Source organism: Heterocephalus glaber, unplaced genomic scaffold, assembly GCF_053883595.1.
Source record: "Heterocephalus glaber isolate CG9 unplaced genomic scaffold, H.glaber_assembly_v1.0 deba00001428, whole genome shotgun sequence".
In the NCBI taxonomy this organism is placed as follows: Eukaryota; Metazoa; Chordata; class Mammalia; order Rodentia; family Bathyergidae; genus Heterocephalus; species Heterocephalus glaber.
In genome coordinates, this window is record NW_028258293.1 from 30,345,465 (window position 1) to 30,371,627 (window position 26,163).

Here is a 26,163-nt window from a genome sequence, read left to right on the forward strand (position 1 = left end):
GAAGAAGGGAGAAGATGTAAAAATAGCCATCTTGAAGAATGAGAGTGAACTGACCAGCTGGTACAGTGGACCCTAAAGTCATGACTTACAAATAAAGTCTTGAATTAAGACACGAATGCCAGCTGCTTGTGCTTCCAGATGGTCTCAGATACAGATTTAACCATTAAAGAGTTCTGGAAGGAACATTACAACATCCTTTCCTGTGTGGGATTAATTGAGAAATCCTGGCCCAATGTCTCTCTAGGGATGGTGAGGTTGTGCAGAGGAGCCTGAGCCTTCAATTGACCAACTTGAGTTATAAGCAGCCCTCTCGAACGAATTGAGTTTGTAAGTCAAGGGCCCACTGTATTTCCAAACTTTACCCTGCATTGGATAAAACTGCTATAGCTACGCCCAAGCTCCTCACATCCCAGGTCTAGGGCAGAGCCTGGGAATTTGCATTTCTAGTTCTTTTGGATAGTCTTGATGCTGCTGACCTAGAACCATACTTTGGCCCAGGAGCATATACATTTAAGGGAAAAGCACTCAGCATTAAAGGAAGACCATTCAGCATAATTATAGTACTTGGCTGCAGAGGTGGAGGAGACAGTGAGTTCAGTATAATCAGAATTGAGATTAGTTAGTTCAAGGAAGAGAGAAGGGAGGCCCAAAGAAGTGATTTTTAAGGAGGCACCTTGGAATCTAAGCCAAATGAAAGAGAAGTGAGGGGATATAGCAAGTGATGGTCTATGAAGTGGTAGAATCCACAGATCAGAAGTTCTGTGGTAAAGATACATTGTTTGGAGTATTGAGTTGGAGTGATTTAGATGGATGATAAGGGTTGACATGCTTGAAACAGATCTTAAAGCTGCTGAAGGTACTGATTATGATTTAAAGAGTAAGAATAAGTGACTGAACTGGGTAGAAGCCAAGAATCTGGAAGACTGTAGTATTACATGGATATTCAGCATTAATGTAGAAGGCATCAAGAGTGATGGCAGGAGCAGTAGGAGGGAAGATGAGAGGAGGGGTTAAAATCTTCATTTACTAAGCTGAAGTGCTTACTGAAAGGATTATAGATATTAGCAAAGGGGGAAAGTGGCATATCAAGTAATATATACATTAAAGGGACTGGGGATTTTTAGGAAGTAGAGGAGACCAGTGGTCTAGAGAACAGCAGAACACAAGAAAGACTGAATTTACTTCTCCAAGCTCAGTGGTTTGCAGGATATGGAAGAAAATCCTCAACCCCCTCTTTGAGGTATGTGTGATCTTGTGTAGTATACAGTGGGTATAATTATCCTCATTTTGCAGTTAAGGTGGCATCATGTGAGTCCAGTGAAAGCCAAATATTGACTCAAGGAAAGGAAATACTTTTTAGCAATTAGAAGTGTATACCAGGTGAAGTGTCCCTTTGAGGAGACAGTGTACTCTGTATTGCAGGAGTGAATGTTTACCTTCCACAGGTACTGCTGCGCATTAATCATGAAATGATGTAAGAAGTAAATACACCATATTGGAAAGGGAGAAAGGAAACTGATATTTATTAGCTATTGCATATAAGGGTAGGGAGGAAGCTAGTTGAATTCACTTATTTCTGAGATCAAAATCTATGATTATGTGATAATCATATGCCACTGAGTTGTACATTTTAAATGGTTAATTGTATATTACATGAATTTCCCTTCAATTTGCAAACATCTATGATTGACTGTTGCCATTTCTATCTACTGACAGTTCTTCATTCAGAATATCACACATAAAGCATTTTGGGCTTTCATGGAACCCAGAGTTGGGTGTATGTTTATATATGGTTGTATATGAAGAGATCACTGATTGTGCAAGGCAGTAAACCTTAAATGCTGTAAAAAATGATGTGGAATAATTTCTTGAGCTTCTGAGGAAAAAGAGCTTAATGGGGTTTGGGTACCTATTCTTACCTAAGGGTACTTGGCACAAAATATCTTTCTGAGTGTCCTACTTTGAGACAGCCCACTTTGCTTGGTTTTAAAGATCTTCAAGTTTGAGCTGTGAATCAGTTCAAAAATTACTGGAGGAGGATTAGGTTGATATTTTAAAAGAACACCTTGTCAACTAAATCTTCTGGGAAAGGACTTAGTGGCAAAAATACAGGATTGTTGATCTTGCAGAAGATTGTTTTATTTTTGTTAGGCTTGATTATAATCTGACAAGTTCTTTTTTTAAAAAAACCCATATTCCTTTTGATGTGTCCAATATGTGGCCCTCTTTTTCCTTTTCTGTCTTTTTTTTCTTCAGTAAATAGGAATTTGGCTGCATATAAAATATATAGTTAATGTATACAAGTAATAAAACTTCCTTTATTTTAAAATATTTTTTATTATAACTTTTTTTTTAAAAAGCCAGGCTGCAGGTTGGACACATTTTTCACAATGGTTTTTATAAGCATAAACATTCTGAGTCTAAAGTTATAACAAATTAGCTATTCTCTATTTTGATTTTATTTCTTAAATATATGTTCTCTCTTTTTTTACAAAATTAACTTGGAACTTGAGCAAACTACTGTTACTGTGTGAGATCCATTTTCTGACATTTAGGGTTTTGTTTTGTTTTTTTGTCCTGGGGCTTGAACCTAGGGTCTTCCCACTGAACTACATCCCCAGCGCCCCAGGGTCTCTCCTGCTTTAAAAATTTTAATACAGGGTCTCATTAAGTCTCTTAAGTTAACCCCTGTTAGGCTTGAACTTGTGATCCTCCTGACTTAGCTTCCCAGAGTGCTGGGATTACAGCTGTGCCCCACCATGCCTGTCTTAAAAAATATTTTTAGAAAAATTGTAGATTATAAAATATTGTTAAGATATTCTAGAGTTTCCTTGGCTTCCCCTGTTCCTTTTTTTTTTTTTTTTCTTTGTACTGGGGATTGAACTTGGGACCTTGTGCTTGCGAGGCAGGTGCACTGCCACTGAGCTGAATCCCAAGCCCCTCCCCTGTTCTTAATGTCTTTTGCTAGTATGGTCCATTTATCATATAATTAGTGAATTGATATTGAAATATTATTAACTAAAGCCCATATTTTCAGTATTTAGATGTCCCCTTCCAGGATTTCATCCTAGATACCACAGTACATTTAGTCATCACGTCTCCTTAGGCTTTTGTTGGCTATCACAGTTTCTCAGACATTTCTTGTTGACGACTCTGACAGATTTGAGATAGTTTATAGAATGACCTTCAATTGAGATGTCTGGTGTTTTTGTATTATTAGTTTGGGTTTATGGGTATTTTAGCATTTTTGATGGTCATTTATGATTATGACTGTGAGAAAGTATATAAAAATACTAACCATGAAGAATTTTAACACACAGTATCCTTATAAATCATGGAGCATGCTACATGGTAAATTTTGCAGTTGAGAATTTTAGTATGAGAGTTTAATAGTCCAGTAATTAGTACAAGAATGCTGGTCAGTTATTTGAAATAAAATGTCACCTGCAGTAAATCTTTATTGAAAACAACTATTAGTAGGGAGGAAGGTCTTGTACTCCTGTATCAGTCATCTATCTAGTCTGTCCCTTGTGGTGGGAGTTTTGCCCCAGATAAGCAATAACAGAATGAAAATCAGAGTGCTACTTCATGAGGAACTATCTAAAAGAAAAGTGAGATTGGTGCAACTCTGGAAAAAAGGCTAGGCTAAAACTGGTGGATTTAGACCCAAGGGAACCCTCTCACCTTACCCCCAAATCTAAATCCTGATCTCAGCTTGCTCAGACATATCTTTAGTTTGGAAGTTATGTTGGTGTCATCTATTATTGTTATGGTTTAGATTCAAAAAGTTCTCCCAAAGTCTTACGTGTTTGGAAGGTTTTGGGATTGTGAGGCGCTGTACTCATCAGAGGATTCATCCATTGATGATTTCTGTAGCTGAAAGTGCTGTTAGGAGGAGGGCTTGTCCTGGCTCCTCCCTTCTGTGTCTGCTTTCTGGCAGCCATGGGTTGAATAGCTTTTCCTCTGCCACACCCTACTACCATGCCATTTCTGCCTCTAGGCCACCAACTAGGAACTAAAGCTATGAGCCAAAATAAATATCTCTTTAAGTTGTGGGTGTTGATTATTTTGTCTCAGCTATGGGACAGTGACTAAAACAATTAAAAAACTTTAGTCATAATTCTCTCTTTAATTATTCTATATTCCCCAATAGGTGGTAAGCCTTGTGGGTACAGAGATGCTGGTTTATGTTGGTCAGTATTACAGCTACCAGGGTGTCACCTAATCCCTGGAACATGGTAGATGTTATATTAACAAAGAACAATTGGAATCTTGTCAGACAGTTCGAGGAACAAGATTATACCTAGGTAGTAGGTTAAAAGATGGGAAATGCTTGCCTGACTTGTTGAAGAAATTCTTCTAGATGTAGATTACATTCATCTGCTCTAGGAAGCTTTGGATCTCATATCATGCTTTGTACCCTTTTAGCACTTAACACACATTTTGTGTTCCGGACACACTTAGCTTTATTAACCTTGCATTATTATTATTATTTTTTAATGTAGAAATCACCTTATTCCCTCAATATTAGTTACCCACTGTTTTGTTTTCTTTTCATTTGTACTGTTTTAGACAGGGTCTTGCTATATTGTCTGGGGTAGCCTTGAACCCCTGGGCTCAGGTAACTTTCCTGCCTCTGCTTCCCAAGTAGCTGGAACTACAGGTGTACATTACCATGTCTGGCTAGCTACCACTTCTTTGAATGCCTGTAATGTGGAAATTTTATACAAGAGTTACATCTATTTTATCATTTAATCCTTCCAGCAATCCTATACATTAGGTAAATGAGTCAGTTAAGGCTTAGGAAGGTTTACTAACTTGCCCAAGACTTTATAACACTTTCTTGGCATCCTCCAACAAAAGTTTTAGGACTCATTATTGCTCCATGGTTTTTTAAACAGACTATATCGCTTCAGTAGAAAATATATACTCAGTGAAGGTCTTTTATAGTTTTTAGAACTCACCACAACTCCATTTGGTTTTTCTTGATTTGATCAAAGGGTCACATAATGTTAACACTTCTTCAAACTTTGGAGCTGAGCTGCAAAACTGGTGACGTGGCTGACTTCAAACGTTGTATTTTCAAGGCTAAAAATGAATGTTTCTTATATGATAAAACTATTATTATAAAACTTTTAATATTGATCAGATAGAAAAAGAAAGTTTTATAATTGCTCTGAGAAAAAAATATACTTACTCAAACTATGTCAGGCATTCTAGTTTTGATGCTTCAAAACTAAGCTGTTCCCTGTAGCCTTGGAAACCACAACTTCTCAGTGCTTGTTTTTAAACTAGTTTTCTTTTTTGTATAAGTAGATTTTTATGGTAGAAAGAAGTTGTCATGTGGAATTACTTTGTGGAGCCATTTGAATAGACTTGAAACATTGTTTATATATAAATAAATTCACCACTCTGAAAGATACTCTGACAGGCACAGTATGTGCTGGCATCTGCGAGTCAGCCTGTATTTGATACTGAGTTTTCACTACTCATAGGAGGTGCCAAAAGGGCCTTTGATAGAAAGCAAATGGAAAAGGAAGTTTTTTTCTTTTAAAATTTCTTTTAACTTTGGGAATTCATCAAAGGTTTCTTTTTTAAAAAATGAATTTTTGGGAGGAAAGATATAGTTAGCATGATACAGCTTTAAATGATGTTCATTTTATGATTTTGTATTCCAAATGAATTGGTATGATCAGTTTTATTCACTATGACCATTACTTATGTGTTCATTCATTCAGCAGGTATTTATTGCTGAACTTTTAGTTATTTGACTGGTTATAGTGCTGGTTATATGCTGGAGACATGTAGTTATGACACCAGTTATGACACCAGCCTTCAAGGAGATTTCAGTCTGATGGTTTAGTCAGTCAACTAAACATACAAACAGTATAATAAATGCTCTCATAGAGTCCCGTGTTTTTTTCTCTGGGAACACAGTGAAAAGAGACTCCAATGTGTCATGGGAAACTTCCTGGAGAAAGTGATACCTATCCCATCCAACTCTGGTATATTTTGAAAAATTAAAGTGAAACTTGTGCATACCAGTTTTTAAAAATTCAATCTATAAAATGACAAGTAAAAGCTCCTATCCTCTCCAACCTTTCCCTATTGCCACCTGTAACACGTTCACAACAGGGCTGTAATTCATATGTCTCATTGCCGGGTGGCTTGAACCACTGGTGGTACATGCATGACTGTCCCATTGGGCAGCTTTTTATTAATTTTATTAGTAAAAAGACCAGTAAAAGTGATTAGATCCATTTGTATCATCAGTGGTATAAACTGTCTGGTAGGACAGTCATGCATGGTTCAAGCCGGCAGACATGTTAACTCTTTCTTGTTTTTCCTTTTTTGTGGTTATTATCACTAAAACTTGACATGAAGCCAGGTGTAGTGGCACATGCCTATAATCTCAGCACTCTAGGAGGCTGAAGCAGGAGGATCTCAAGTTCAGTTCCATTATGGACAACTTATTAGTGAGTCCTGCCTCAAAAGAAAGAAAAACAAAACAAAAAAAAAGAAAGCAGCTAGGGATACACCCCCCATGCAAACTTGACATGAAGTACTTTGTTTCTTTGGTACGTAAACTTTAGTCAGTTTTGACTTTGAAAGATGGGAAATTTACATTTTATTGCATTATCATCCACTCTTGTCTTTGTCTATAGAAGGGAAGAAAAAAACTGTACCACAGGGCCCGGGATTTAGCTCAGTGGTGCTGCCGCCTGCCTCGCAAGAGCAAGGTCTCGAGTTCGATCCCCTGTACCAAAAATAAATAAAATAAAATTGTACCACAAAAACACTGTTCATAATGTTACCATAGTTCCAAGTAGTATGATAAATGCTAACACCAGAATTTAAGACTAAGATCTAATCATTGATCTAGTGGATAGACTTTAAGCTTTTTTTTTTTTCTTTAAAAGGACAATATACTGTTTCCCATGATTGAATTTGTGTCAGCCTTCTTTCTGAATGATACTTGATTGAAAGTTGAAATAGAATAGGGCCTCATTTATTTGGCAGTATCAGGCCAGGGATTTAGCTCAGTGGTCCCGGCGCCTGCCTTGCAAGCGCAAGGTCCCAAGTTTGATCCCCGGTACCCAAAAAAAGAACTCATTTATTTGGCAATATCAATTCATTAAAAAATGTTACATTTTATACAAGGGAAGAATCCATAAGCATCATTCAGAAACTTTTTACTTTTACTTTGTGTACCATTCTATAAATTTCTGTACTTATTCTATAAATAATGATAATCTAGTCTCCAAATCCATGGTACACTAAATATTACCATTTAATGATACTACTGACAGTTATGTTGAAAACCCTGAGAAATATTGGGTGAGAGCCTGATAGACAAGGCAGAAAACATATTAAAAGCTGATATCATAATTTAAAAAGGATTATGATACAGGGCCCTTCTTGACATCTTGCTGATGTGCATAGTAACTCTCAGTCTTTTTAAGAAAAGATCATTATTTTCATTATATGCAATGTCAGAAACTATGGAAATAAGTAATATAGTAGGACATATTCCTATTCAAAATGATTCAATTTTCAAAAATTGTTTTTGACAATTAAAAAGATGATACAGATCATTGGAAAGATGATTTATATGGGAGATCTCTGATGGTAGTAGAATTGTATGCTTATTCTTCATGATTATAACACTGGTGGAAATTACTGTATCAGTTATTGGAAACTCAGTCCCAACAAATTTACTGCTTTGAGATAACTGTTGATCTTGTGAAATGTGTTCGAATAAGGGCAGCTTACTTGTTTTCTTTGTCTCTCTGCCATAATATTTGGACCATTTGTTTCCATGGAATGTGGAATTGGACAGGGTACTTCCTTGTGGAAGTCTTGGTTTGGGGTACTGCTTCTTAATACTTTCTGCCTTGATTTTTTTGAGCATTTTATGCCTTTTTACTTTTAAATATTTTCAAATTTATAGAGATATTGTAGAAATATCTACGTTAACTACTTGAATCTAAATTAGAAAGACTATCCCTCAGCACTCTGAAATAAATTAGTACATATTTTCCACAAATATTCTCTCAGATAACCATAGTCTAATCATTGAACTCAGGGAAGCCAACATTGACATGTTACTACTATCTAATCCATACGACCCATTTAAGTTTCATGTTTCTCTAGCTGCCTCAATGTCTTTTTTTTTTTGGTACTAGGGGTCAAACTCGGGACCTTGAGCTTGTGAGGCAGGTGGAGGCAACACTGAGCTAAATCCCTGGCCCCTCAATGTCTTTTGTAACAAAAGAATTTCTTCTAGGATCATGCATTATATTTAGATGTCATGCCTCTTAATTTTGTTAATCTGAAACAATTTTGGGCTTTCTTTGACATTTTAAAATTTTAGGCCAACTATTTTGTAATGTCTCTCAATTTCGATTTGTCTAATATTTTCTCATGAAGAGGTTAAGCTTTTTTAGAAGGCATAATATACATGCAATGTTGTGTTTTTCATGCTTCCTTTCAGATGGTACACATTTTGATTTGTTCCACTGCTAGTGATTCTAATTTGTGAATACTTGACTACAGTGGGACCTGCCAAGTTTATCCTCTGTGCCTTTGAAATCAGTAAATGTTTTCTAGTGAGATATTTTTAAATTATGTAAATAAATACCTGGTGGTATCATATGTATTAGAGCTTGATTTGTGATTTTGGTTGGAGCTTAGAAAACCAGAATACTGGTACAAATCAGACAGTAAAGGTGAGGCTCATAAGGTTACAGTTGGGAAGAAGGAAAGTGACTAGAGACTACGTGTTTCATTTTGGAAAGAATTTGTCTGCGTTTTGTCCATGTCCTAAAACTTTGTGTGATATTGAATTTCAAGTTAGTGGACTAATTGAGCTGCTTGAAGAAATTTCAAGGCAGCTCAACATTCAGGTTTTGGCATGGGTAGTGTTGCCAGCTTTTAGAGAGAGCTACAGTGAAACTCAGGAATGAAAAGCAGAACCAAAAGATATGAAAAATTTGCAGTTTCATCAGAAAGGAAGTACCTGCAAAGTTGGGGCAAAGAAGAGCATGGTTGCTGAAAAGATTAATGTTAAAAAGAAGCTAACTATGTACTTTGAATCAGGATAGTAGGAAAGATGGCTTGAAGATATCTCTGGAATTGGCCAGGCACTATTCTTTACATGCTCCAGGATATAAAAGTCCAAGACATAAAAGTTTAAACTTCTTTGAAGTATTTTGCTATGAGAAGAGAACCTCAGAGTGCTCTTTCAGGGCCACCGAGAGAAGTGTTTCCAGAGTTCAGCCACCCACCAACTCAGAGGCTGTTGCAGCCATGGTGCAAGAGGGTCAAACTGCTACTTGAGCTGGTGGCAGATTTTGGCATCATCCATATAATTCTGTTTTTTTAGGGATGTAGAATGTCAGCCTAGATGCTCACCAGTGGGTGAATGGATAAGGAAAATGTGATGCAAATACATAATAGAGTATTATTTAGCCATAAAGAAGAATAAAATCATAACATTTGCAGGAAAATGGATAGAACTGGAGGTTATCATGTTAAGTGAAATGCCAGACTCAGACAAGTATCACATTTTCTCATGTGGAATGACATAGAGGGTTGATGACATGAAAGTAGAAATGAGACTATTAAAGAAGAGGAAGTGAATCGCGGGGTGGGGACAGTGCAAGAGTAGGTAAGATTAAAGTATGATATATGCATGCATGAATATGCCACAATTAGTCCCTTCATTCTGTATAATTAATATACACTAATTTAAAAAAAGATAAGTCTTTATATCTGCTCACATATTTAGTATTTCTGGTATTCTTCATTCCTTTATGTGGTTTCACATTTCCATCTGGTGTCACTTTTCTTATGTCTGAAATATTTCCTTTTGCATTTCTTGTGGTGCATTTTGGCTGATAATTGAATTTTTGCTATGTTTGAAAACATCTCTATGTCATCTTAGTTTTTGAAAAATAATTTTGCTGGGGATGGAAATCTAGGAGTTTTTTCTTTTAATTTTTAAAAGATGTCTCTCTACTGTCTTCTAGCTTGCATTGTTTCCAATGAGAATCTGCCACTTTAATATATTCTTTCATCTACTCATATATAGTGTATCTTTCTCAGGCTCCATTTAAGATTTTCTCTTTATCACTGTTGTAAGCAATTTGATTATAATGTATTTTGATCTAGTTTTTTAATGCTTGGGGTGGTTGAGATTCTTGAAACTGTAGCTTTAAAATATTCAATAAACTTAAAATTTGTTTAGCCATTAGTTTTTTGATTTTTTGTTTTTTTTGGTACCGGGGGTTGAACTCAGGTCCTTGCCGCTTTCGCAGCAGACGGCGAAACCACTGAGCTAAATCCCTGGCCATTAATTTTTAAAGTAATTTTTTCTGTCTCCTCTTCCTCTTTTCCCCTTCTTGGACTCCAGTTATACGTATGTTGGGCCTCAAAAAGTTGTGGTACCAAACAGTGCTTTGTATTGTTTTTGTTTTAGTTCTTTAGTTCATTTTCAATTTCTATCAAATTCAGGACCTTGTGCTTGCCAGGCAGGCGCTGTGCCACTGAGTTACATCCCTGGCCCTGATTTTCAATAGTTTTATCCAAATGTTCATAGGTATTTAGTATGTCGTTAGGCTCTCTAAGTTTTTCTTATGTAATATTTAATTTGTGTATTCATCTTATACAACAAACACACAAACACACACATTTTTTTCCCAGTTTCATCTTTTAGAATTTCAGTTTGAATCTTTGAAAACTTTTCCCTTATCTCTACTTAATATGGTTAATCTACTTTCCAGCTTTAAGACATACACATTATATTTGTAATAACTGTTTTAATGACCCTTTCTACTACTTGCAACATCTTTATTAATTCTGGATCAGTTTTGATTCATTGATTTTCCTTTTCTTTTGGGATTATATGTTTCTGTATCTTTGTGTATATAATTTTTAATTAAATGTCAGGCATTATAAATTTTATCTTACTATTTGCTGGGTGTTTATATATCCCTATAATATCTTGAGATTTATTCAATATAATTATGTCACTTGGAAAAAAATTTGTTATTTTTAGTTTTTGCTTTGAGTCTATTAGGCTGGATCAGAACCGCATTTAGACTAGGATTAATTTTTTTTGTTGTTGTTAAATTCTTTTATTGGTACATTTTAGGTATACAACACAATTACATTTCTCATTGGGAATTGTACCTTTACATAATGCATCTTGGTTCTTATTTTTTCCCCATTCCTAGCCCTCCCTTCACCCCCTCCCCCCTTCCCTATTTACAAAAACTTTTAATTTTATCTACCTCTAAAGCTAATACTCTTCTGAATACTTCATTATATGGCTTGTGAATTATGGACCATACTTTTGCTGCTGGAAATAGGCACTATTCCCTGTGCAATCTCTGTTTATTGTTTCTCAGTCCTTGCAGGTAGTTATTTTCCTGGCCTTGGCTTGATTCCTCAGATGATTCACTGACCATACTCAATTGAATACTGAAGTGTGACCCCATGCAGATCTCTGGGGTTTTCAGTGTGCAGCCATCCAGAGTTTTTTAGTACTATGCCCTGAGAACTCTAGCACTCATGGTTTCCCTGGATTCCCATCTCTTTCTCTTCTGTTCAAGTGGACCTCCTTGCTCTGTAGGGATCCCCCTCTCTGCTCCTCAGTCTGGCAACTTCCTCCAGGAAGTAAGTTGGTGTAATCATAGGGTCATCTAATTTGTTTCCTGACTCAGATATTACCATTCAGCATTTACCTGATGACCAAAGTCCTAAGAACCATTGTTTCAAATGTTTTTTGGCTTATTTAATCTAAAATTTTTAAATACTTGTACTTTATGTAGAAATTAAATCTAGTCTTTTTTGCTCTATTTTGACCAAAAATAGACTAAATTATGCCAGTGTAAACATTTTGATATTGTGAAGAGCATGTTAGTAACTTCAGGGTAATAAATCACTTTTCTGTATACCCTACTTTAGTGGAAGGTATGGACTTTATCTTTCTACCTCTGTGTCATTTTTTTTGTTGTTTCCATATGTTCTCATTCAAATTTGAACTGAGCTTATTTTATGGAAAGCCTACAGTGGGCCAGGCACAGTACCATGGGAGTTAGAATCATATGATCTATTTCCTTTCCACAGAGAACTCAGGGTTGAGAGAGGTTACAAAATATCCTTTAAATTATAGCTCTTAAACTAGTAGAGCTGAATTTTGAACCCAATCATTTGTTTCCCATTTGAATGTCTTTTTCACTGTAGCAAAGTATCTTTGTATAACCCTTCTCACACACACACACACATTTGCACACATACACACATACCCTGTAAAACTCAGGACATTTCATGAGCATGTAGTCTAAAGAATTTTCACCCTCTTCAGATTTTTTTTTTTTTTTTTGCTTATCAGTGATTAAAAGACCTGTGAGGTATTTAACAATGTGCAAGGCTAGAAATGACTGAGTCCAATGGGATAATAAGGAGGAAAAGGGAGAGTGTGGTGGTTTATTTTTTGGAACAGTCTTCAAGAGTTATAAGTACTAATATGCTGGTAGAAACTTGCCTTTGGAGACACTGTAGTAATGTTGATTTGTGTCCAGTTAAAACTTCAACAAAATTGCCAATATAGAAGGAATTCTATGTTTGCTCATTTTCTTCAAATAGTAGGCCAAATGGAGAAATTTGTTAAGCCAATTCTGAAACATTATACCAAAACCCAAACTGAGTAAATTTAATCACATGTATTGGCAGTACAGGATTCCATGAGAATTTCATTTCAATTTCTAAGAGCAATGTTTTTACTTTCTAATATGAGTAATAAAACCATGTGCAGAATTCTAAATGATGTTAGCATCCAAATGGGACAAAGAGGACAAGAAGGCAGGGTGGTATAGAAGAAGAGAATTGGAAGGTAAGAAACTGGGCTTAGGTCCCAGCTTTCTGACTAGCATAGTTTTGAGACTTTAAGCAAGTCATTTTATCTAATTGGAGTTCTGTTTTCATATTTAAAGTGAGAGCATTGAGTCAAAAGACCTCTAAAATAACTCCCAATATGAATGTTAGCATGATCCTTTGAGTATAAAGGCGACCTTATTTGACATGAGATTCAGTTTCCTTGTTATTTCTAGAACTAGCAACATTATTTTTAAAAATTGCTCTACTGTGCCCTCATATGTCTACTTAAAAGAGCATAATCCAGTCTGATTGCCCATTTCTATCACAAAAAGATTTAGATCAGTTTAATTTTGGCAATCCCTAAAATTAAGGCCTCCAGCAAAGGTGACAATTTGCCGTTATTGAGGCTACTCGGAATCTATATCACAAGTTTTGTGGGCAATTCCTTGAAGTGCTTTGGACAGTAACACTCTTGCAGGGATAAAAATAAAGGGAAAAGGAATAATAGTAATTAAACTCATTGCTGATATTTGAGTACTTATCAAATGATAAAACTGTAGGTATTTTAATTATGTCACCCTCAAAATCAACATTTGAAGAATGTACAATTTTAATCCCTATTTTACAAATGAGACACAAAAAATTAGGTAATTTCCACAAGGTCATATGGTTAATAATAACTGAGCTGGAATTAAACCATCAAGGTGTCATGGACTACCCTCTTTTTTTTTTTTTTTTGAGACAGGGTCTCACTATATAGTTCAGACTGGCCTTGAATTCACTAGATAGCCCTGGCTGGCCTTGAACTCCAAGTGATCCTCCTGTCTCAGCCTCCTGAGTGGTGTGATTACAGGCATGTGCTACCATGCCAGGCCACAGCCTACCCTCTTACTCACTGTATTATACTATTCTATTTATAAAATCAAATGTATCAAATTACCTATTATATTTCCACAAGTAGATACTTTATTTTTACTTTTAAAATCCTGCCTTTTAAAAGAGAAGTTCTGTTTTATCTATTTTTTCATGTTTCAAGACAATTACCGTTTTAATTATTCTGGATCTTAATTGAAAATAAATCATTTTATATTGAAAATAACAGCTCAGATAAGTCTGATATATGCTTCAATAATGAATTGTTAGGTAGTTTTTACATTATCTGTCACTCTGAACTGTTTCTTTTCATTAAAAAAAGAGGATTTGTGACAAAGTATTTTCAGTTATGTCATTAACAAGCACATCATTTAATTCCGTTGATACGTTTTTGTATAGCAAGAATTTCTGAATGGAAGAAGTAATAATGTGTTGATTTACATTGGGAAACAAACTCCATAAAAATATCCTCCTAACTTTGCTTCTGTAAACTTACCTAAAGTCTACATATACCAAAGAACATGGCTGAAATCAATTCCCTCTATCCAGATTTGTTGTTGTTGTTGTATATATTTCTTCATAACTTTATTATTAATTTCTCTGGAAATTAGGACTTTTACCCAGAAAAGTCTTCTGTCTTTTTAAAAGTTTTTTCTTTTTAAAAGTTTGAAAATGGTTTTTATCTTTAATAAAGCCTCTTTTAAGTTAATCATTGTTTTTGCCTCCAACTTGAAATTGGTGTGTGTGTGTGTGTGTGTGTGTAGAGTATGAGTTTTATTTATTTATTTATTTTATTAAATTCTTTTATTGGTACATTGTAGGTATACAACACAATTACATTTCTCATTGGGAATTGTACCTTTACATAATGCATCTTGGTTCTTATTTTTTCCCCATTCCTAGCCCTCCCTTCACCCCCTCCACCCTTCCCTATTTACAAAGACTTTATTTTCATTTTTTCCATTTCTCAGCATTTTTCCTTTCCCTTCTTTCCTTTCCCCTGCCCCTCCCACTACCCCTACCCCTTTGGACCTTTTCTTCCTAGTTTGCATTATCGATTATTCTAATCATTGGTACATTTTAGGTATACAATATAATGACATTCATCATTGGAAATTTGCACCTTTACATAGTCTCTCTTGGTTCTTATTTTTCACCCTTGCCCAGTCCTCCCTTCAAGCCCTCCATTCCTCCCTATTTACAAAGATTTTGGTCCTATTTTTCCATTTTCTCATATTAACCCCACTCCCTTCTATCCTTTCCCCTAGCCCTCCCACTTCCTTCCCCTTTGCCCTTTTCTTCCTATTTCACATGACCTATTATACATTTTAGTCCTTATTTACACTTTCAGTTTCTCACACCAGAGAAACTATTCGGTATTTATGCATGTGTGTCCTATTTATTTCACTTAAGAGTATCGCCTCAGTGTTCATCCACTTAGCTATAAATGTCTCTAATTTCTCATTTTTTATGGCTGAGTAGTACTCCATTTTATAAAAAAAACACATTTTCTTTATCCAGTCTCCAGCTGATGGGCATTTGGGCTGTTTCCAAGTTTTAGCTATCACAAACTGTGCTGCTATGAACATGGGCACACATATATCACTGTGGTATGATTCTTTTAATTCTTTGGGGAAGATCCCCAGCAGTGGAATAGTGGGGTCAAATGGGACTTCCAGTCCTAGTTCTTTGAGGTATCTCCATACTGATTTCCGCAGTGCTTGCACCAGTCTACACTCCCACCAGCAGTGGAGCAGAGTTCCTCTTTCCCCACAGCCCTGCCAGCATTTGTTATTGGTTGATTTCATGATAGCAGCCATTCTTTCTGGAGTGAAGTGGAATCTCAGCATCATTTTCATTTGCATCTCTGGAATGACCAGTGATGTTGAGCATTTTTTCATGTATTTATTTGCTACTTATAATTCTTTTTCTGAGAAATGTCTCATTTCAGATGCCCATTTTTGGATTGTATCTTTAAATTTGGGAGGTCTGATCTTTTTAAGTTCTTTATAGATTCGATATAGTAGACCTTTGTCTGAGGAAGAGCAGATGAAGATTTTTTCCCACATTGTGGGTTGTCTCTTCACACTGCTGGTGGTTTCTCTTGCTGTGCAGAAGCCTTTTAATAAGAAGAGATCCCACTTGTTGATTGTTTGTGCTAGTTCACGGGCAACTGAGGTTTTGTTCATAAAATCTTTTCCTACACCGATGTCTTCAAGGGTTCTACCTAACCTCTGTTCCAACTGGTTCAGAGTTTCTATTTTAATATTTAGATCTTTAATCCATTTTGATTTTAGTTGAGTGCATGGTGAGAGATACAGGTCTAGTTTTAATCTTTGGCAAGTTGAAACCCCATTTTTCCAGCACCATTTATTAAAGAGGCTATCTTTCCTCCAGTGAGGGTATTTGGCTCCTTTATCGAAGATGAGATGGCTGAGTGTGTCTGGCGTTGTTTCTGCATCTTCTAATCTGTTCCACTGGTCCTCAGGTCTGTTTCTTTGCCAGTACCATGCTGTTGTTATAACAGTAGCTTTGTAGTAGAGTTTCAAGTTGGGGATTGTTTCACCCCCTGCCATGTCTCTGTTACCTAGAATTGCTTTTGCTATTCTGGGTCTCTTCTTGTTCCAAATGAATTTTTGGATTGTTTTTACCAGGTGCATGAAGTATGCTGCTGGGATCTCAATTGGAATTGCATTAAATCTATATAGCAGTTTTGGAAGTATGGCCATTTTCACGATATTAATCCTTCCTCCCCAGGAGCAGGGGATGTCTGTCCATTTTCTGATATCATCTTCAATCTCTCTTTTCAGAGTGCCATAGTTTTCAGAGAAGAGGTCTTTGATTTCTTTTGTTAGGTTGATTCCTAGCTATTTCAGTTTTTTGGATGCTATTGTGAAAGGAATTATTTGCCCTGTTTCTCTCTTGGGGTAGAGGAAAGCTATTGATTTTTGTGTGTTGACCTTGTAACCAGCTACTTGACTGAATTTGGTTATTAAGTCTAGAAGACTTTTGGTGGAGTTCTTGGGGTCTTCTATATAGAGTATCATGTCATCTGCAAATAATGACAATTTGACTTCTTCATTTCCTGTCTTTATTCCTTTTGTTTCTTTCTCTTGTCTAATTGCCGTGGCTAATGTTTCCAGAACTATGTTGAACAAGAGTGGTGATAGTGGACATCCTTGTCTTGTTCCTGATTTTAGTGTGAAGGTTTTCAGTTTTTGACCATTTAGTATGATATTGTCTGTTGGTTTTTCATAGATGGCTTCTATCAGTTTGAGGTAGAGACCATCTATTCCAATTTGTTGTAGGGTTTTTATCATAAATGCATGTTGGATTTTGTCAAATGCTTTTTCTGCGTCTATGGAGATAATCATGGTTTTTGTCCTTGGCTCTATTGATATAGTGTATTACATTAATTGATTTTCGTATATTGAACCATCCCTGCATCCCTGGGATGAATCCCACTTGATCAGGGTGTATGATCTTCTTGATGCTCTTCTGGATTCTGTTTGCCATTCTCTTATTAAGGATTTTTGCATCTATGTTCCTTAGTGAGATTGGCCTATAGTTCTCCTTTTCGGTTGGGTCTTTCTCTGCTTTGGGGATCAAGGTGATGTTTGCTTCCAAGAATGAATTTGGGGGTATTGTTTCCCTTTCAATTTCTTTGAAGAGTTTAAACAGTAGTGGCAGCAGTTCCTCTCTAAATGTCTTGTAGAATTCAGCAGTGAAGCCATCAGGGCCCGGGCTTTTCTTAGTTGATAAGTTTTTAATTACGTTTTCAATTTCATTGGTTTATGTTGGGTTGTTCAGAATTTTTAGGTCTTCTTCGTTCAACTTTGGTAATTCATATGTATCTAGGAATCTGTCCATTTCTTCTGTTTTCCATCTTATTGGCGTATAGGTTCTGGAAGTAGATATTGATGATCCTCTGGATTTCTGCTGGGTCTGTTGTAATTTCACCCTTTTCATTCCTAATTGCATGGATTTGGGCCTTTTCTTTCCTTTCTCTGACAAGGTTGGCTAAAGGTTTGTCAATTTTGTTGATTCTTTCAAAGAACCAACTCTTGGCTTCATTGATTTTTTTTGTATCATTCTCTTAGTCTTCATTGCATTGATTTCTCCTCTGATCTTTATAATTTCCTCCCTTGTATGAGCTCTGGGGTTGTCCTGCTCTTCTTTTTCTAGAAGCTTGAGGTGCTGCATCAGGTTGTGTAATTGGGCTCGTTCTGTTTTCCTAATATGCTTATTCACTGCTGTGAATTTCCCTTGTAAGACTGCTTTCATTGTGTCCCATAGACTCCAATATATTATATTGTCATTGTCATTTAATTGAAGGAACTGTCTGATTTCTTCTTTAATTTCCTGTGTGACCCATTGGTTATTCAGAAGTGTGTTGTTCAATTTCCACGTGTTTATGAAATTTTTCCAGTTTCTTTTGCTATGGATCTCCCAATTTCATCGCACCATGGTCTGATAATATGCAGGGGATAACTTCAATTCCTTTGCACTTACTTAAACATGTTCTATGTGTGAGTATGTGGTCTGTTTTTGAGAATGACCCATGTGCAGCTGAGAACAATGTGTATTCTGATTTTGTGGGGTGGAAGACTCTGTAAACATCTGTTAAGTTCATTTGTTCAAGAGTTCGATTGAGTTCTAGTATTTCATTACTTATTTTTAGTCTAGTTGATCTATCTATTTGTGACAGTGGGGTGTTGAGGTCCCCCACTACAATTGTATTAGTGCATATATGACTTTTCATGTCCTTTAGTGTTTGTTTTATATAGTTGGGCATGCTAGTGTTTGGTGCATAGATATTTATGATTGTCATCTCTTCCTCTTGGATTCTTTCCTTTACAAGGATGTAGTGTCCTTCTTCATGTCTCTTAATCAGTGTTGGTTTGAAATCTGCTTGATCTGCCAAGAGGATAGCTACTCCTGCTTTTTTTTGGGTTCCTGTTGCACGGAGTATTGTTTTCCACCCTTTAACTTTCAGTCTATGAGTTTCCTTTTGAATTAAGTGTGTTTCTTGTATGCAGCATATTGTTGGATTTTGCTTCTTGACCCATTCTGCCAGTCTGTTTCTTTTGATTGGTGAATTGAGTCCATTAACATTGATGGTTATATCTGAAACGTATTTACTTATCACTGCCATGCCTTTTTCTTTTTGTTGGGTTCTCCCCCTTTACATTTAATTTCTTGTCATGCCAGATGGGTTCATTCTGCTTTGCTTCCTGGGGTTGTGATCCTCAATGTCTTTTCCTAGAATATTGTGTAAAATTCTTTGGAGTGCTGGTTTGGTATTCACGAAGTTCCTAAGGTGCTCTTTGTCATGAAAGTATCTTATTTCTCTATCCCTTTTGAAAGATAGTTTTGCAGGGTACATCAATCTGGGTTGGAGGCTGTTTTCTTTTAGGGCTTGGAATATGTCACTCCAAGCTCTTCTTGCCTTGATGGTTTGTGTTGAGAAGTCTGCTGTGATTCTGATGGGCTTTCCTTTGTATGTGATTTGTTTCTTTTCTCCAACTGCTTATAGAACTTTGTTCTTCTGTTGAGTTTCTGGAATCTTAACAATTATATGCCTATGTGTAGATTTTTTTTTTGATCAAGGCTATTTGGAGTCCTATATGGCTCACTTATCTGTATGTCAAGCTCTTTACCCCTACTTGCGAAGTTTTCTGCCATTGTTTCTGTGAAGAGATTTTTTATGTCATCTGCACTCTCTCCTGTTTCTTCATTGACTCCAGTCAGTCTTATGTTATTCTTCTTTGCATCATCTAGCAGCTGCTGGATTGGTTTCTCATGTTCCCTTATAATTTTGAGGCAATGTTTCTTTTCCTGGTCACTAATTGCAATCTTATCTTCTATATTTGAAATTTTGTCCTCACATTGGCTCATTCTGCTGTGTAGACTTTCAGTGGAGTTTTTCATGTCCTGGAAATCTGTTTGCATCTGTTTTATGGATTCCATTTGTTTCTTATGTTGGGATTCCATCATGTTCCTCAGCTCCTCTCTAGATTTATTAATCATGTCTTGCACTAGAAGCACAATCTCTGCTGTTATCTGAGAAATTATTTCTGATTTCATTTTTTCCAGATCCCCTTTTGTTGCCAGTTCAGAGGGTCCAGGTGGTTGAGTATCAGAGTGTTCCATCTCATTTCCCTTTGGGGTTGCTGTAGGTGATCTGGAAGTCTGGTTTTGAGACTTATTTATGTGTTTTCTCATTTCGACTGGGAGCGGGGGCTGTTATCGCCTGCACAGATTACTTCCTCTGAGCTGGGAGAGGTGGGCCAGGGGCTGGGAGCAGTGGTAGGGAAGGTGGCCCAAAAGCCCTTTCCTGTGGGCTAGGAGCAGCGGGAGGGATCGTGGCTGGGAAGCCCCTTCCTCTGGTCCAGGAGCAGTGGGATGGCAGCTCAGAAGCCCTTACCTCTGGGCCGGAAGCGGTGGGAGGGATGGTGGCCCGGAAGCCCCTTCCTGTGGTCCAGGAGCAGTGGGGGACAGAAGGTGGCCCAAAAGCCCTATCCTCTGGGCTGGGAACAGTGGGAGGTATGGTGGCCGGCAAGCCCCTTCCTCTGGACCAGGAGCAGTGGGAGGGCAGCTCAGAAGCTCCTACCTCTGTGCTGGGACCAGCGGGACCCAGTACCGTGGTCTGGTTGTCTTGTGTCCTCTGCATCTTTGTAGTGTTTAACCAGGTGGCTGTACAGAGGAGCGTGGGGTGGGGGCTGGTGTCCAGTGGATTGTTGTCAGGGCGCAGGCTGATTCGGCGTGTTCCACTCGACTCGGGACCTGCCTGTCTGCAGTGGGCTCTAGAGTATGAGTTTTAAATGTAGGAAATGTTAGTTTTCCATAGTTGAAGTCTCTGAAAAACTTTTGTCTTTCACTGAAAGGTGTATTTCAGGCAATTGTAGATGCCAGAACCTCAGGGCCAAATGGAAAGTCATTAGGAAGAATTGCACTAGTTATTTTATGATCACAACATGAGAATGCAAATCCTGGAAAAGGTGATCTCTTTCTTTTTCTGAATTCATGCAATTTTCAAAAGGAAAAAGTAACATGAAAGGAACTAAAGCTTGATCGTGTAAGAGCAGGGCAGCAAAGAGAAGTGATGAGTACCAATTCAAAATAGAAAATGTTTTAAAGAGATGGAATACGAGTTGGAATTCATTTTCAATACCATAATCCAACAATCATTTTTAAAAAGTAAATCAGATTTAAGAGAAAAGAAAAGAAAACAACCAAGGATATCCAAACTGTTACATAACCATCCTCTGTTTGTTCCTGATAAACTTCAATACATCTTATTGCCTCATTCCCAGTTTTTTGGAGTGTATTGCAATTTTTATGACCTTCAAAAAGGAACTTCAGCCCAGCCCAGCAACTCACACATGTAATCCCAGGCTCAGGCTGGAGGATTGGATTTTGAGGCCAATTTGGGCAACTAAGCAAGAACCCATTTCAAAAAGTTAAAACAAAACAAAACACAAAAACAAAAGAAAAACTTTCATAAATTCATTGGAATTTAGTGCATTGATTAGTATGATTCTTTGAGTTTCTTGAGATGTGTGTTCATTTTTATCTTGAAATAAATATTGTTGCTATCATAATTACTTTAAATTAAATGTATTCTCTTTCTTTCTAAACCTCCACATCTGTGGAGGAACCTTTTGCCTTTTGGTCAAATATGGTAATGGTTCCTTCTCTTTGTGGTCTTCACACAAGAGTGACCTCATAGTGGGAGAATCTAAGCTGTACAAATCCATGTTTTTTCATCACAGGTTAACACCAGTCTCTTAAGATTTAGCCAAATTCAATAACTTATTTTTCCAGTACTCTTATGAAATCTAATTTAAAAATGCTAAATTATAATTTAAAAATTGATTTTAAAATTACTAAATATGATAAACACTTGCACAACAAAGAGGATGCAAAGTGGACAAGAAACTTTGTATCTAGTTTAATAGGATTTAGTACACGGAAAAAGGGGCAAGATAAAATAATCAAGTGCTGAACTTTGTAATACCAATATGATATCCTTAGTTTTGTGAGCATTAAAACTAATATTTAATGCTTTGTTTTAGTTTTTAATTTTTCATTTTATGAAAAACAAAAAACAAAATTTCATAATCAAATAATAAGAGAGTAACAATAGTTTTGAAAAAGGAGAAATCATTTGACTTTCCTAAAGTGTTCATGGAAGGGTTGAAGAAGGCTATGGGATTATCAGAAGTGTTTGAAGGTTCTATGGAGAGGGACAAGAGCACAACCTAAGGATGAAGGAGGAGGTAAATATAGTAGGAAGATTCTACTGAGCAGAAGGATATATTCCACCCCCACCCTCCATTGGATATTAACTCAGGACCTTCACACTGAGCTATGTCACCAGCCCTTTTTTATTTTTTATTTTGAGACAGGGTATTACTAAAGTGCCAGGATGGACTTGAATTTGTAATCCTTTTATCTGAGCCTCCCACAGAGCTGGGATTACAAGCATGCATGCAGGGCTAAAGGATCATCTTTAAATTATCCAGAGTGTGAGACAGTGAAATTCAGATTGAGGAGTGTTGATTTGGTAGGATAGGCAGTATTGAGTTGATAGGTTATTATTGATGAACTCTGAGAGTTATGAGAGTTAAATAGTATTTTAGGAATGAGTATAGGCTAGTTCAAATATATTCCTCTTGTCCTATCTTTCTTGCAACCAATCTTGAGATTTATCTTGAGATCTTGACATTTATGAACTGGTTAACTAAGCCTCTGGCCATGACCGAAAGCAAAGCCAAATAGCCAATAATCAAATTTTATTGTGGTAATGAAATTAAAATTTGTACTACCCTGACCCACCCCCCGTCTCTAAGATGGTGAGTGGAAGCAGTGGGGAAGAGGGGGTTTCGGTGCCTGCGCTGTGGAGTGAAGTGTACCATTATAGACAAAACAGTGACTTCATGAGCAGTCGAAGACCATCAACAAGATACTACAGATCAACGAGGATGTTGTAACTGCCTTGCACTGTAAAGTGGTCTGCCTTATTCAGAATGGAAGTTTCAAGGAAGCCTTGAATGTCATCAGTAGTTATACCAAAGTCTTAGCCAGTAACTCTCTCCTTTTAGAAGGCATATTGTGAGTACAGGCTCAACAGAATTGAAAATGCCTTGAAGACAATAGAAAGTGCAAACCAGCAGAAAGACAAGCTAAAAGAGCCGTAGAGCTGTATGGACAAGTGTTATACTGTTTGGAACACTATGATGAATGCTTAGCTGTATATGGAGATTTCATATGAAATTCTCAAGATGACTATGATGAGGAGAGGAAAACAAACCTTTCAGCAGTTGTTGCAGCTCAAAGCAATTGGGAAAAAGTGGTTCCAGAGAACTTGGGCCTCCAAGAAGGCACCCACAAACTGTGCTACAATGCTGCCTGAGCACTGATTGGACAAGGACAGGTGAATCAGGCAATGAAAATCCTATAGAAAGCCGAAGATCTTTGCTGCCAATACTTTTCAGAGGACTCTGATGGGGCAGAGGAAAACCCACAGACAACTGGCCATCATTCACGGTCAGATGGCCTACATTCTGCAGCTTCAGAATCATACAGAGGAGGCTTTGCAGCTTTATAATCAGATAATAAAACTGAAGCCAACAGATGTGGGATTACTAGCTGTAATTGCAAATAACATCATTGCTATTAATAAGGACCAAAATGTCTTTGACTCCAAGAAGGTGAAATTAACCAATGCAGAAGAAGTAGAGTTTAGGCTTTCCAAGAAACAACTGCAAGCCGTAGAATTTGACAAAGCTTTACTTGCTATGTACACAAACCAGGCAGAGCAATGCTGCAGAATATCTACTGGCTTACAGTCCCAAAGTCCTGAGCATCTCTTACCTGTGTTAATCCAAGCTGCCCAGCTCTGCTGGGAAAAACAGCACACAAAAGCAATAGAACTGCTCCAGGAATTTTCCGATCAGCATCCAGAAAATGCAGCTGACGTTAAGCTGACCATGGCACAGTTGAAAATTTCTCAAGGTAGTGTTTCCAAAGCATGCCTAATTCTGAGAAGCATAGAAGAGTTAAAGCATAAACCAGGCATGGTATCAGCATTAGTGACCACATACAGCCATGAGGAAGATATTGATAGTGCCATTAAGGTCACACAGGCTATCCAGTGGTACCAAAACTGTCAGCCCAAATCTTCTGCTCATTTGTCCTTGATAAGAGAAGCAGCAAACCTCAAACTCAAATATGGGTGGAAGAGGGAGACAATTAGTGACCTAGAACAGCTATGGAAACAAAATCCAAAAGATACACCCTGACACAGCTTATTTCTGCTTACTCACTTGGAGATCCAGAGAAAGCAAAAGCTCTTAGTAAGTACGTGTCCTCATCAGTTAGTATGTCTCTAAAAGTAGATGTCGAGGCCCTTGAAAATTCTCCTGGTGCTATGTACATTCAGAAGAAGGGTGGAAAAGTCACTGGAGATAGTCAACCAAAGGAGCAAGGTCAGGGATATTTGAAAAAGAAGGAAAAACTGCCTAAGAATTATGACCCAAAAGTTACCCTAGGTCCCGAAAGATGGCTGCCAATGCAAGAACGTTCTTACTACGGAGGAAGAAAGAAAGGTAAAAAGAAGGATCAGATTGGAAAGGGTGCTCAGGGACCAACTTCGGGAACTTTATCTGAACTGGATGCCAGTAAAACTTTAAGCAGTCCTCCCACCTCCCCAAGACCAGGCAGTGCAGCAGCCATATCTGCTTCTACAAGTAGCATCAAACCCCCAAGACACCAGAAACATTCAGGGGCTCCAGCAAGAAAGAAGAAACAGCAACAGAAAAAGAAGTAAGGAAGAAAAGCCGGCTGGTGATTAGAATGTTCTTGTTCCAGGCTGTTTGTAAGCTAGTTTCAGTGACACTAGGAACATAATAAAGGTAACCCAGTGAGAAGCATAGAACTTCTCCCTCTTCCATCCCCCTATTTCCATAAAATTATTTCTTGTGTGTTAAATAGGACAACATCTTCCTCAGACTGTCTAGGTAGATTTGGCCTACTTGTCCCACATAGTTTTGCACACATTATGAAAACTGAAGATCATTGGGCACTTACCCACCTTGATAACTGTTCCATCCTTTATCTTTGTTTGTTGATTTGATCTTTTTTCCATTTCACAAATAAAGCACATTACTTGAGGTTTCCCAGGGATTTAAACAGAAACTATTTCTGCTGTTTCAACTAGAGTCTGAAGAGTGAAGGTGCTTGTTCCTGTCAAGTCCCACTTTAAATTATGTCTCAGGAGGCTCTGGGAGACTAAAAGTGGAATCTTCTAAGCATTCCAGATATTTGCTTAGAAATATCATGTGATAAAAAGGGACCTTATTAAAACACTGGTGTTCTTCACTTGGCTAAATGTGTGGCCATGAACAGACGACAGTAAATGTCTTTAATAATTTTAACCACAAATTCTGTCGTGGATACTAGAATATGGGATACTTTTCATTTATGTGGCAGCTTTGTGCCCTTTATCATTTTCATTTTCAGATTATGTTAACATGCTGATTTAGCACCACTGAAGACTTCTAGAAAATACATCATCGTTGCAAGTAGTTCACTCTTAGATCCAGTGTCAGAGGTCAGATGGGTTTGGACTATATCAATCAAAAAGATTAGTGTCCCTATCAAGAATATGAAAGTTAAAAAAAAGAATATGAAAGTTGACTTCATTACATAGAGAGGAAATTAATACCACACAGTATTAAAATTAACAGAACTGCTTGACCCAATTAATATACTCAAATGGCTCTTCTTTCTAGTTATGGGTTATGACTGTTACCTTTCCCAGAATACTGAAGTATTTTATATTCAGTTTGTGATGTAAATGTTGCTCATCTTTCTTTACCTACATGCCACTTTATTCAACAGCTGAGAGACATGTTAAGATGCCTACCCTTGTTGGTATTCATTTTATGCTGCCCAAGATATCATTTATTTTAGGCTTTTGAGTATTTGTGATCATATTTCTTGTGATCACGTTACTCTGTCCTTGTTAATAAAGTGCTGCTGTGTTTAACTGAACATTAAAAAAAAAAATTTGTACTGGAAGCTGAGCCGGTCCCAGCACCCGGAAGGAAGATCCCTTGCCGCCATCTCAAGCTCCTAGGGCAGAGAAGCTGAGCCAGTCCCAGCACCTGGAAGGAAGCCCCCCTGCTGCCATCCCAAGCTCCTAGGGCAGAGAAGGTGAGCTGCGTGGGTCCCAGAAGCACCCCCCCACCGTGCCGTGGAAATGAGAAGACACGTAAACAAGTTTCAAAAACAGACTTCTGGATCACCTACAGCAACCCCAAAGGGAAATGAGATGGAACAATCTAATACTCAACCACCTGAACTCTCTGAACTGGCAACAGGGGATCTGGGAAAAATGAA

The 26,163-nt window shown here is 37.3% G+C and overlaps 1 protein-coding gene and 1 pseudogene across 10 annotated transcripts in view; both read left to right on the top strand.

The window, feature by feature from the left end:
• LOC147828055 (signal recognition particle subunit SRP72 pseudogene) lies at positions 1-25,141 on the top strand (annotated as a pseudogene). The gene has a single exon (XR_015451493.1). The product of XR_015451493.1 is annotated as a signal recognition particle subunit SRP72 pseudogene (transcript).
• Positions 1-26,163, top strand: part of Uvrag (UV radiation resistance associated) — a 360,643-nt gene that overhangs the window by 135,473 nt on the left and 199,007 nt on the right. The window lies entirely within an intron of this gene.